The 12,048-nt window shown below is 41.5% G+C and overlaps 1 protein-coding gene across 7 annotated transcripts in view; it reads left to right on the forward strand.

Moving 5' to 3' along the window:
- The window catches only part of LOC126470178 (ankyrin repeat domain-containing protein 16-like), a 104,473-nt gene that overhangs the window by 46,564 nt on the left and 45,861 nt on the right, over nt 1-12,048 (forward strand). The gene's annotated exons all lie outside the window — the stretch shown is intronic.

Here is a 12,048-nt window from a genome sequence, read left to right on the forward strand (position 1 = left end):
CAGCAATCGAAAGGTTTTTGAGACTTTGTGCCATATGATTTACAGGAAAGCTACACAACAAACTGATCAATATCTTCATATAGAATACAGCCATCACTCAAGACCAAAAAAAGAGGTGTTATTAAAGCATTGGTCGACAGGGCTAATAAAATTTGTTAGCTTTTACAAGATGAGCGGAATCACTTACAGTCAGAGTTCAAGAAAAACGGTGACTCCAATAAGGAAACAGAGCAAGCCCTCCATCCAAGAACAGAGAAAGCCAGGATTAGTGAGGAACAGTGATCACCAAATGGGAAAGTTTCCCTCCATTTTATTAAGAAGATACACATTGAATGTGGAAAGTGCTGGCCAACCATAGGGCTGAAATTATCTTTAGACCCATAGACAAAAAAAGGAGGAGAAGAAGAAGAAGAAGAATGCAAAAAGATGTATGACATCCACTAGCAATACCCACTTAGCTGGATACAAAGGAACTGCCACCTGGCATGGGGGGGGGGGGGGGGGGGGGGGGGTTAGTGAGAGAACACACACACACACACACACACACACACGTCATACTAAGCACCACAGTTAGGTGTTTTGTTTAGTCTATGTAAGAAGTACTAATTGAAACCAATTATTGATTCTTATCAGTTTTCATGGGGGCTTCCGGAAGTGGTTTTGATTCCTTTTATTTGCAATATGATTGTAATATGGTCCACAAATTTTCAACTCCAGGAGACTGGAATGTCTTCTGTGGTGTTGCACAGGACCATTTTCTAGTATTTATGGCTGTGTGCTTAATACCATTGTCCTGTTATAAGATGAAATCACTTCCTTTAAATACAGGGTATACATAAAGTCTGGGAACACTTTCAGTTATTTATTGCACAAGAACTAAACATTGTACAGATATCATACATACATCATTTTGAAGAAAAACCCTTAAAGCTACATAAAAAAAAAAAATGTATACTGCCACAGCGGAGTTGGTAATTTGCCGATAGTCAGCACTAGTCGCAAGCATGGCGAGTTCAGGTGCGGAGCGAGCTTTCTGTGTTTTGGAGTTCGAAATGGCCTCCCTGATAACCAGATCTCACTCCATGTGACTTTTTTCTGTGGGGACACATTAAAGATCTGGCGTATGTACTGCCTCTACCATGTGATGTAGCAGAGCTTTGTGAGAGAATACAGGAAGCGATTGCCACAGTCGACGATGCCATGCTGGGACAGGTATGGCAAGAATTCAATTACTGTATTGACATCTGCTGTGTCACTCATGGTTCACATATTGAATGTTCGAAAAAAAAAAAGAAAAAAAAAAAAAACCACTTTCAGAGTTTCTCTTCAAAATACAATATGTATGACATCTATACGACGTTTAGTTCTCGCACAATAAATAATTGAAAGTGTTCCTGAAATTCATGTACACCCTGTATATGCTGTATATGTAGTCCACAAGCCACCATACAGTGTGAGGAAGACAGTACTTCATGTTTTTGAAAGAATGGTGTTTTATTGTAGAAACAATGATTGACTTTTTTTATTTTATACTTATTATTTTCTTTGATGCAGTCACAGAAAATCTTTCATTTCATTAACTTGTATCTGCCACCACAGGCCATTACCTGAACTAGAAAAGACAAGGAAAATAATATCTATTTTACTTTGTCAACTATACCCCAATGAGAAATAACCCTCTTTATTCTGAGTGGTCGCAACCAGAAACATATTGGGGCCCTGGCAGCGTGTACATATTTTACCAAAAACAACATTTGAATATGTAAAATTACCTAACAACGTTACTGAAAACACATATGCTAAAGCATGTCCCCCAAAAGAAATGTCTAAAAAGCGGTGTCAGCTCAAGGATGAACTTCTCACTGATTAGTTTTATGGAGTCTTCCAAAGGGACTCAAGTGGAAAGTTGGACATCATCAAAACTGACCATAATGTTTCAAATTAAATGTGTAGACTTGCCGACATGAGGGCCCAACACATATGTCAGATGCTTCACCAGGGGATATGTTGTTGCCTCGGTATTGCTCACTATTGGTTGCATGACTTCCCGGTGGGTCTTTGGCAGGCCATACTATCTGGGTGGTACAGCAGCCCACTGGTGAAATGATTTGGCAATGCTGCCGGCAAACACCACATTCTTTAACAAAGTGGAGGTACTTTGCTGCATTTTCCATTCATACTCCTTACATTGGAGGAGATCTGTGTCACTGCCCTTATCAGCTGGAAGGACCACAATTTCTTTGTCTTCTCTGAGGGTGCAAAGTGCTGTCCTTGATGTTTTGGAGATGTTGCTTCATGGTGGAGCCAAGTTGGTGAGAATTCTGCAGTATCACTCGGTACTCCTCGTATAGCCTCTTCCACAGTGCTCACAATCTCGGGAGTTGGAAGAGGTGCAGGTGTTTACACAAAGTTCAGACCTTTCTCCAGTACTGCTGTTGCTGTGTTGTCCTGTGGTTTTCCCATGAGATTCATCACAGTGCATCTGTTGACTGCACCATCTTGTGACTGCTTAACTGGAAGTCGGGCACTCTGGTTCTTGGTTGATTTCTTGTACATTCAGTCTGACTAGCCCCAGGTGACTCCATGAACCCAGTCCCATGAATCTGCTGAGAGTATAGAGGATATCTGCAGATGAAGTGTGAAGAGCACTCTGGCATTAACATTAAGCTCCTGTCAAGTGAAAGGGATCCTTTCCTTGACCATGGCCAGGCTGGCTCTTCATTTGGTTTTCAGTGAACTATAGAGTGAGCAGACCGATGATGTAGCATTGAGCAGCCTCCTCTTACCAGTTGTAGCAAATCTGTTGATGGAGAACTTAGAGGACAGGCACTAGAAACTGCTGAACTAAAACCTGTTTGTTTCTTTCGGCATGCTGATGACATTTTTTTCAATTGGGCACATGGACCTGAAAAACTACAGAATTTCTTAGAACATCTGCATTCCATCTATGAAAACATCCAGTTTACCATGGAAGTAGAAAAAGGTGGCAGACTTGCTTTTCTTGACCTCTTGTTTCAATGTAGGTCCCACGGCTTACTTGCGCACAGCATACACCTTAAGCCAGTGCGTATGGATCTATATCTTCATGCCTCCTGTTGCCACCATCCCTCACAGAAGAACAGCATGCTCAACGCTCTAGTACACTTGGCATACTCCATCTCTGATGGCAGAGCTGCTGTACCTGGAATGCGTTTTCCACAACAGTGGATACAGCAATGATGATATTTGAACGGTTCTGTGATGCAAGAGCCCCAAGAACAACATGGAAGATTGGAAACAGGAAAAAAGAAGATAAGTAGAGCAGTTGCATACCATTTACTGGCAATGTATTGTCAAAAAATAACCGATTACTGCAGAAACTCCAAATAATGCCAGTGTTCCACCCACCAGCCAAAACACAAGCTTTATGAGGGACAGTGAAAGATGACCTGAGTCTCCAAAAAGTGGGAATGTACCAAGTTCCTTGTGAATGTGGGAAAACTTCTTTTGGACAGGCAATCCACACAACTGAAGATTAATGTATGGAACATGAGCACAACAATATCTACTGCAACCCAATGAGTCTGCGATAGCATAACACTGCATTAAAAACAAACATAAAATGAATTACTAGTAAATGAAAGTTCTGACTATCACTGATAAATTTTGGGATTGCATCTTTAATGTAGTAATTGAATTTCACATGATGTATAATTTAATCAAGAGGGACATTGGCTTCCTACTGAGCAAGGCATGGAAGCCAATACTAAGTACCATCAAAGCAGAACATGACACATGAATGCAAGATGCGACAAGAACAGCGGACGGAAGACAACTGAGACTGTCCTCTCTCCCAACATTGAGCAGGGTGCGGGGCTATTTTATCTTCTAGGACAAATTCTTTTCTGACAACCTAGCTTGCTCATAGGATGTACATTATGGTTTCTCCCACTTTGTTCATTTATTTTAAACCACATATTTCCAGTAAATTATTCTCGGTCCCCACACTTGGATTTCAGCTCCACCATCTCAAGCTTTTTTACAGAAGTTCTGGGCCATCCAGGGAAGGTTAGTCAGTAACCAAAATGGTACCCGGTCCATGTGGTAGCACTCCTGCCCACTCAGGCACCACACTATTGATGACTGAGTTGTCACGTCCTTGTGCGTTTCAAGGAGTAGGTGTGCGTATATGTGGTGACACTGTCTCTCAGAGCTCTGGTCATCATGTCAAGTGGCCTTTGCCTTGCTGGGTGGCACCTGTGGGGATAGCCCTCATTCAGAGTAGGCAGTGTGATGATGGATATTTGGTGTGATGACAAAAGTTATCAAGCAGTGGCCATGAGGCCCAGGCAGTCTCTTCAGACAGACTGCAATTTAGTTCAACTCATTACAGCCTTAAGGACTTGATCTCTTTGGCTACACTGTGGCAGGAAAATAAGACCAAGCAATTTATTTGGCAGTTATTCCCCTCAGTTTGTTGTTTGCATCCAAACAGATGGAGGGTCCTTTCTCTTTACTGAACCAATGTTCTTTGTGGAGAATATTGAAAACATTGTCACTGTGAATAAAAAAATTCTCCAAAAAGTCCTTAAAAATTCTTTAAATTTTTTTTTTTGAAAATGAATGAAAATTCTTCAAGACCACATTAACTGTATAGAGGTTCGTTTGTTAGGCAGCACAGTACTGAAAACACATTTGGCGAACTCTCTTTCCTTAGGAAGAATAATGCCATTCGTGGACATTATTCTCTCATAAACAGCTTGGTGATGTTTCCAGAATGAGATTTTCACTCTGGAGCAGAGTGTGCGCTGATATGAAACTTCCTGGCAGATTAAAGCTGTGTGCCCGACCGAGACTCGAACTCGGGATCTTTGCCTTTCGCAGGCACTCCTGCGAAGAGCAGGAGAGCTTCTGTAAAGTTTGGAAGGTAGGAGACGAGATACTGGTAGAAGTAAAGCTGTGAGCAGCGGGCGTGAGTCATGCTTCGGTAGCTCAGATGTAGAGCACTTGCCCGCGAAAGGCAAAGGTCCCGAGTTCGAGTCTCGGTCGGGCACACAGTTTTAATCTCCCAAGAAGTTTTAGCTTGGTGATGTATTTGTTACCATCACACACTATAGGAATCTGCATCTGGTGCAGGATTTAATTTTCACTGGGACCTAGTGCTGCAGACAGATAAAGAACTACACGAATACTCAGAGAAGCAAGGTATCCACTTCATCCCTTGGGTACGTCAGTGCTGACTAGACAACAAGATCGATACAGGAGCATTTGGTCTTGCTTTTGAGGGGTATTTGCTTCCAGAGAAGGTCAAAATAATGGTTTGCCACTGCAATGTGAAGGCATGTGTCCAACCCCTGATGCATTGCATTAAATGTCAGCACTTCGGGCTTATGTCTTCCCGATATACATACAGCCCAGTTTGTGGAGACTGTGGCTGACGACTTGATAAAAATTCACCATGTGCGCTACCAACTCTCTGTGTCAACCGCATGAACGCCCATCCTACCCAATCCACAAAGTGTGCTGTATTAATGGAGGAACGTAAAATACAAGAACTGACAGTCCTAAATCACCTCACTTATTTTGAAGCTCAGAAAAAGTGTGATCATTTACATGCTGTCACCATGATATTGACTTTAACCGCAAATGTGGCCAAGTCATCAGCAGCAACTGGCATATTTACTCACTTGACATCGTCCTCTGTCAACCATGCAAATAAATTAGACCATGAGGATGATAGGACCTTCCTTTTCAAGATTTCTGCAGCACCATCTTCAGGAAACACTTTATGCACCCGGCTGGACAAGTGGCATCTCACTCCTTCATCTACTGGTGACAGGGCTCACTTTTGGGAATTATCTCCCCAGAAACCTACAGACTGGCAGCCAGACATGAGCCGGTGGGTGGAGGTGCCATTGATGGTGGATTCCAAGGTTGCCTTCCCCTCTTCCACTTATACACCCATGCGGAGAAGTCCTCACAAGATTCTCAACTGTCAGAAGCAGTGAAAGAGAAAGAGAGAGAAAAGAATGAAATCTCAGGAAGGTCACTTTGGTGACCTTGGAGATGCAGGTCACTTGTCCCACACTGGCTATGGCAGACAACATTCAGAGCCAGCTTGCAGAATCTTTACAAATAGTTTGTTGGGTATTATTTAGTGCTCTGTGAAAGTGTAGGTATCACAGGCTCACAGCTGAAGATGACAGTCTTAAATGAAGAAAATGTAGGTTTGACGTGGAATGTATTTGTTTATGTCTAGAGACCAAGTTTCAAACATGTAGGTGAATAAATCAGGATTCGTATTGCAACTGAATGAGAAAATGAAAAAGCTTTTGGAACCCAATGCTTGCTGATCTGCAGCTTTATGTAATCGATCTACAATGTGACAGGGATGTAAAAATATTCTAGATTTCACTCAGGATCGATTTCCTCACTTATGCAAGTCTCCACAAGGCTCCCCACCCCTGTTTTTATAGCGGGGGCACAGTTCTCACTGCTCGCTGGCCTTCGCACACTATCTGCTTGCATAGCATGTTTGCTGTGAAACCCTGTTATAGATGTTGTCAGTGAGTACATTCCCCTCCATACCACATTGGAAATAATAGCAATGCAAGAATGCAAATGACTCCAGTGATCACTATTAGTAATGGTTATTTAGTCCCACGCAGTGTACTTACATACCTTGACATGACTGCCTTAATCCAGCAATTGCCCTGCTCTGGGGATATGAATGTGCACTACTCCCTGTGGAGAAATACCATGTTGTTTGGTAGAGGCCTGATTGACCAGCTTCTTTCTGATCATGATCTTTGTCTCCTCAGTGATGGTACTCCTACCCAATTCAGTGCCACCCAAGACACCTCTTTGGATATTAATTGTATGATCTCCCCCCCCCCCCTACCCCCCCAAATCTTGTGGTTTTGCTACAATTGTGATTACATGATGATCTTTGTAATGGTGGCCACTTTTCAGTGATCATGTCACTGCGTGACTGATCAGATACTACATCATGCTCCCTTTCTGTCAGATTGTGTTGATGAGGTTGTGGTGGGCTACATCTTTGGTGCAATCACATGTGTTGCTGGATCTCATATTCCTATATCTACAGGCCCCCAGTGCTGCTGGCGAGTGCCCTACTGGACCAAAGACATTGCAGTGGCTATTCAGATTTGTAGAGAGATCCTGCACCATTTTAAGTGACATCCTTCACAGATCACACTCATCTCTTTTAAACAGATTTGCACTAAGGCTTCCTATCTAATTAAATGCTGTAAAAAGGTATACTTGGACTGCTAAGTTCTCCTCCTCGATAAACATATGCCTCTTCATCCCAGGTGTGGGCCAAGCTCTGTAGTCTACTGGGCCACCAAAGATCAACAACTTTTCCAAGACTGCTCCTTCATACTGGTATTTCCACCAACATATCAGCTCTTGCTGAACACTTTGCAACCTACTTTGCGACAGTATTGGCCTCCTCCTCTTACTCAGCTAATTTTCGAACACACAAAAGCCCCTATCCTTTGTCAGGGCTGGGCAATAGTTTTGGCTCGTGGGCCACTTGTGGAAGCAGAGGTTAGTGAAGGACCACACCTTTTAAAATGTTTGCATGCATTAGTTAACTTTGCGTTTAAGAAAAGATAGGAACTGTTACATAAAAATTCTGTATTGGCAGGCCATACAAAAACCATTAGCTGACCTAATGCTGTCTGCAGGGCGCTATTTGCCCACACCTGCTTTGCGCTGTGTCGGACTGAATTTTGTAATGAACTCCTTCAGGATCTTGACTTGTCACATGACATGGCCCCAGTCCAGGTTTGATTCATAATCAGATGATTCAAGATATAAATGTTGCCCAAAGACTCCATCTTCTCAAGTTCTTCAACTGTATTTGGCTAGAAGGTATGTTCCCTTTGCGGTGGCAAGATAGCTTCATTGTCCCAATCCTTACATTAGGCTAAAACACAGTGTCTATTGCAGGTGCTGACCAATTAGCCTCACCAATGTGCTCTGCAAACTGCTTGAAAGAATGGTTTAATCAACAGTAATGCTGTGTTCTTGAATAACAGGGCATTTTGTCCCACTATAAGCATGATTTCTAGTATGGATTATCTAAACCAACAATCTGTGTAGGTTGGAAACAACAATCCAACATGATTTTTTCTAAACACCAATATCTGATTGCAGTCTTTTTGTGACCTACTAAGGCATACAACACTGCTTGGCACATTTACATTTTACTAGCCCTCCATGATCAGGGCTTTTGGGGGGCTTCCTTCTGATTGTTATGCATCAGTTTTTATCCCACCAGTTGTTTCAGGTTCACAGTTGGTACATCACTCAGCCCTACACTGGTTCTAGCCTCAGTTGAATCCTTAATCCAAGGTGACATCTGGCATGGACCCTTTATTATAGCTTCCATTTATCTTCTGTGAAAAGACTAGTCCTACATTTCTGTCATCCTACCACTGACCATGCTGACCCAGAAATCTACTTGGGTACCCGTCACTTGGATGTTGTTGCACAGTCCTGATTTTTGGGTCTTCTCTTTGATAAAAAGCTGACATAGCTGACCTGTTCTTATCAACTGAAGACTAGCTGGATGTGAAAGCTTTAACACACTGTGCTTCCTTGCCCAAACCTCTTGGAGTGTGGATCACACAACGGTCCACTGTATTTACCAGGCTCTGATTGTGGCTCGATAGAACTTTGGTCACCAGGTTTATGGACCAGTGGTGAAATTGTTGGACCCAGCCCATCATCGTGGAGTAAGACTGGCCACTGACACCTTCAGAACTAGTCCCGTAGACAGTCTCCTTGTCAAAGTGGGGAATCTCACTTTTCTATTTCTGGTGGTACAAGCTCTTGGTCACTAGCTCAATTATCATCCGACAACTTCCTAGTCATTAAGTTTATCGAATTCTTTTTTCATGCAAAGGGTGTTGACCATCAGACATTTGACCTTGGATGGGATACCCAGTTGGAGTCCACCTAAAGGCCCTGTCAGGACCTTTGCTCATCTCCCTCAGATGGTGCTCCCTGTGTTATGCCACCCCCCCCCCCCCTCCCCCTTAGTTAGTACCCAGACCACAAATTAGAACCGATCTGTTTCAAGGACGTAAAGTTTTAGTTGCCCCCATACCTTTCAGTGTTTGTTATTATCTGTTCCTCAAGAGTGACAGGGTGTCACCATCATTTCCATTGATGGCTCTAAAACCATGGATAGGGCAAGATATACTTTTAGATCTCTAGCCAGTCAGGAACAACATTTGCTGCTGGGAACATGTAATGTTTTGCAGAAAATCTGATAGCCATTAACAGAGCACAATGGTTTATTAGAGACCTGTGTTGACCATGTTTTAATTTGTAGTGACTTAATGAGCAGCTCCAGGCTATTGATTGATGTTACTCATGTCATCCTGTGATGTCTGCTATTCACTACCTTCTCCCTGACCTTATTTGTACTGCCTGCTCACTTGTCTTCCTCCGGGCCCCAAGTCGTGTGAGTATGCCGGCAAATGAACTGACTAATCATTTGGCTCGAGCAGTGATTACTTACCCAAGTTTCACTTTTATGATCCTAGTTGCAGAGTGTGGGTACAAATAAGATCTCTCCTCAGCCAGAGTTGGAACAACAGCTGGTGGGCCACTGTCCTATGTAATAAATTATGCACTATCAAGGAGACTACTGATGTATGGCACTTCTCCTTTCATTCCTGGAAGAAATCCACCATCCTGTTTTATTTCAATTAACCCATAGTTTTATCTTATGAACTGACCCCTTTCCACTCATCCCCCACTGTAGTTGTGGAGCCGTACAGACAAAAGCCCGTATCCTGATGGAATGTGCCTTACTTCTGGCTCTGTATTTGAACTGTAGTCTTCCAGCCTCTTTGCCTCTACATTAGTGGACAAACATATGGTCTTTTGAACTCGTTCGTTTCTCTCTCTCTCTCTCTCTCTCTCTCTCTCTCTCTCTCTCTCTCTCTCCCTCTCCCTCCCCCCCCCCCCTCTCCCCACATACTTTCATAATTCTATCACGATTTTGGCTTATGTCACTAACTCCAGATGATCCATCTCTTGACCAAGGGACTCATGTCCCCTCTGTTTAGTCCCTTAACTCCCCAACCTATGACTAGCGATCACGGAGGTGCCCAGAGACTGTAGAGTGAGAGAAACAGGCAAGGATATTGTCTGTACTGCCTACAGAGAATACAGTATTTCCAGACAGTGCAACAGATTTCAGAAGTTTTGGATGTGCTCAGTATTATTGCACAACCAACCCCCACACAGTCAGTATTATTGCACACCTAGGAATTGATGAATGACAAAACATATATATATATATATATATATATATATATACACACACACACACACACACACACACACACACACACACACACACACACACGCACGCAGTAAAAACAAAAATAAACAAGAAGCCTTTCAGTAACTTGCAGGACACCATGAATGCAAAACATGCAGAAATATTGCACAGTAATATTGACGATCTGTGGGCCACTTTACTGGCCTCTGAGGGTGATGATGGGGAGGGCGATGTATGTGCAAGTTTTCCTTGCCTGTGGATACATGGCTTTATGTATTCAATTTAATAAAGTTGCTAAAAAGATATACATAAAATTGAAATACTGCATACCCAAAAATGAACATGTTAGTAATAAATGTGTAGCATAACATAATAAAAGTGATGCTCAGTTATTACTTGTTAACAACAGAACTAGCACATAATGTGCTAAAGATACTTATAATGTTTCCATATTTCAGTGATGTAAAAAAGAGAAAAGAAAAAAAAACTTACCATTCAGAATTAACAATTTTCACAAACAACATGAAAAGTCAAAAGAGAACACTTCTAGAATGACCAAATGCAGTATAAGACGATCACCAAGTGATGCTTAGTCAAACTGGGTAATGCACAGCATGCAAATTTTATATAAGAAGACCGTTATCCCACTCATGCACAGATACACAACTTCAAGGCACAGAGTTTGTGAAGTTCACATTGATGACTTCATTAAAAATGCCCTTTTATTAAAAAAATTGTAATAAAAGGATATCTTCATGGAAAGACTTTTATAATAAAACTTAAAAGCAAATTGTATATAAAGATGAGGTGTAATGCCAAAAATACATGCCAAAAACCTCAAGGTAAAGTTTTAGTGATGTAAGCTTTTACAAAACTTTAAAAACATAGAGAAATTACTCAGAATTATGTAGTGCAAGTTTGTGACAGGATCATGGTCATGTTGTGATACCTGGAATGAAAATAACATGAATTCCTCAAAAATGCTTTGTCATCTGGTCACCAGATGACACTTGTGTACCAGCTGCACAGTGTACCAGGTGACAATCGCTCACTTTCCACAGTCAACAGGGTAGCTGAAGGCAGTGTGTTCCTTTCTTTTTACTGTATAAAGTCCAAATTCTTCTAGGACAGCTAGATACCTGCTCTTGTTGAATATATACAGAATTTGGAATGTTATATCCCCCTTTTTTTCATATTCAGACCCAATGTCATTTTGTTATTGGCTTAAGAATGATCTGTAAAACAAATGTTGAATGATATGTCAGTCTGGCCAATGTAGCTTTTGTAACAGTCCATGACATATTCTAAACCTGCATCTTTCATATTATTCTGTTGCAATAGGAAGAATATGCCAAATCTTAGCTTTCATGTTATTGGTTGTTCTAAAAGTGATAATAGTTCTTTTCCTGTGGAAGACACGCTTGATCGTATCTGACATACTGCTATTGAATCTCATTATGGCAAACTTTTTCTTTACAGATTTTATTTGACTATGTTATTTATCTTAGTGATTTTCTTGAATATCAAAACCTTTAGATCTGGTTTGTTATCATTGCTGACAAAAAACCTGGTTTAAAAATATGCATATTTGTGCCACAATGAGTGTTTAGAATTAGCATTCATAATGGCATCAGTTCAAGTCAATTTCCTGTGTATCCAAAAACTGTGCTTTCCATTTGTGTTACAGATTGTGAAATTCAATAAGTTAATTACACCGTTTAGTTTAAATTCTGGGTAAACAA

Source organism: Schistocerca serialis, chromosome 3, assembly GCF_023864345.2.
Source record: "Schistocerca serialis cubense isolate TAMUIC-IGC-003099 chromosome 3, iqSchSeri2.2, whole genome shotgun sequence".
NCBI classification, from domain to species: Eukaryota; Metazoa; Arthropoda; class Insecta; order Orthoptera; family Acrididae; genus Schistocerca; species Schistocerca serialis.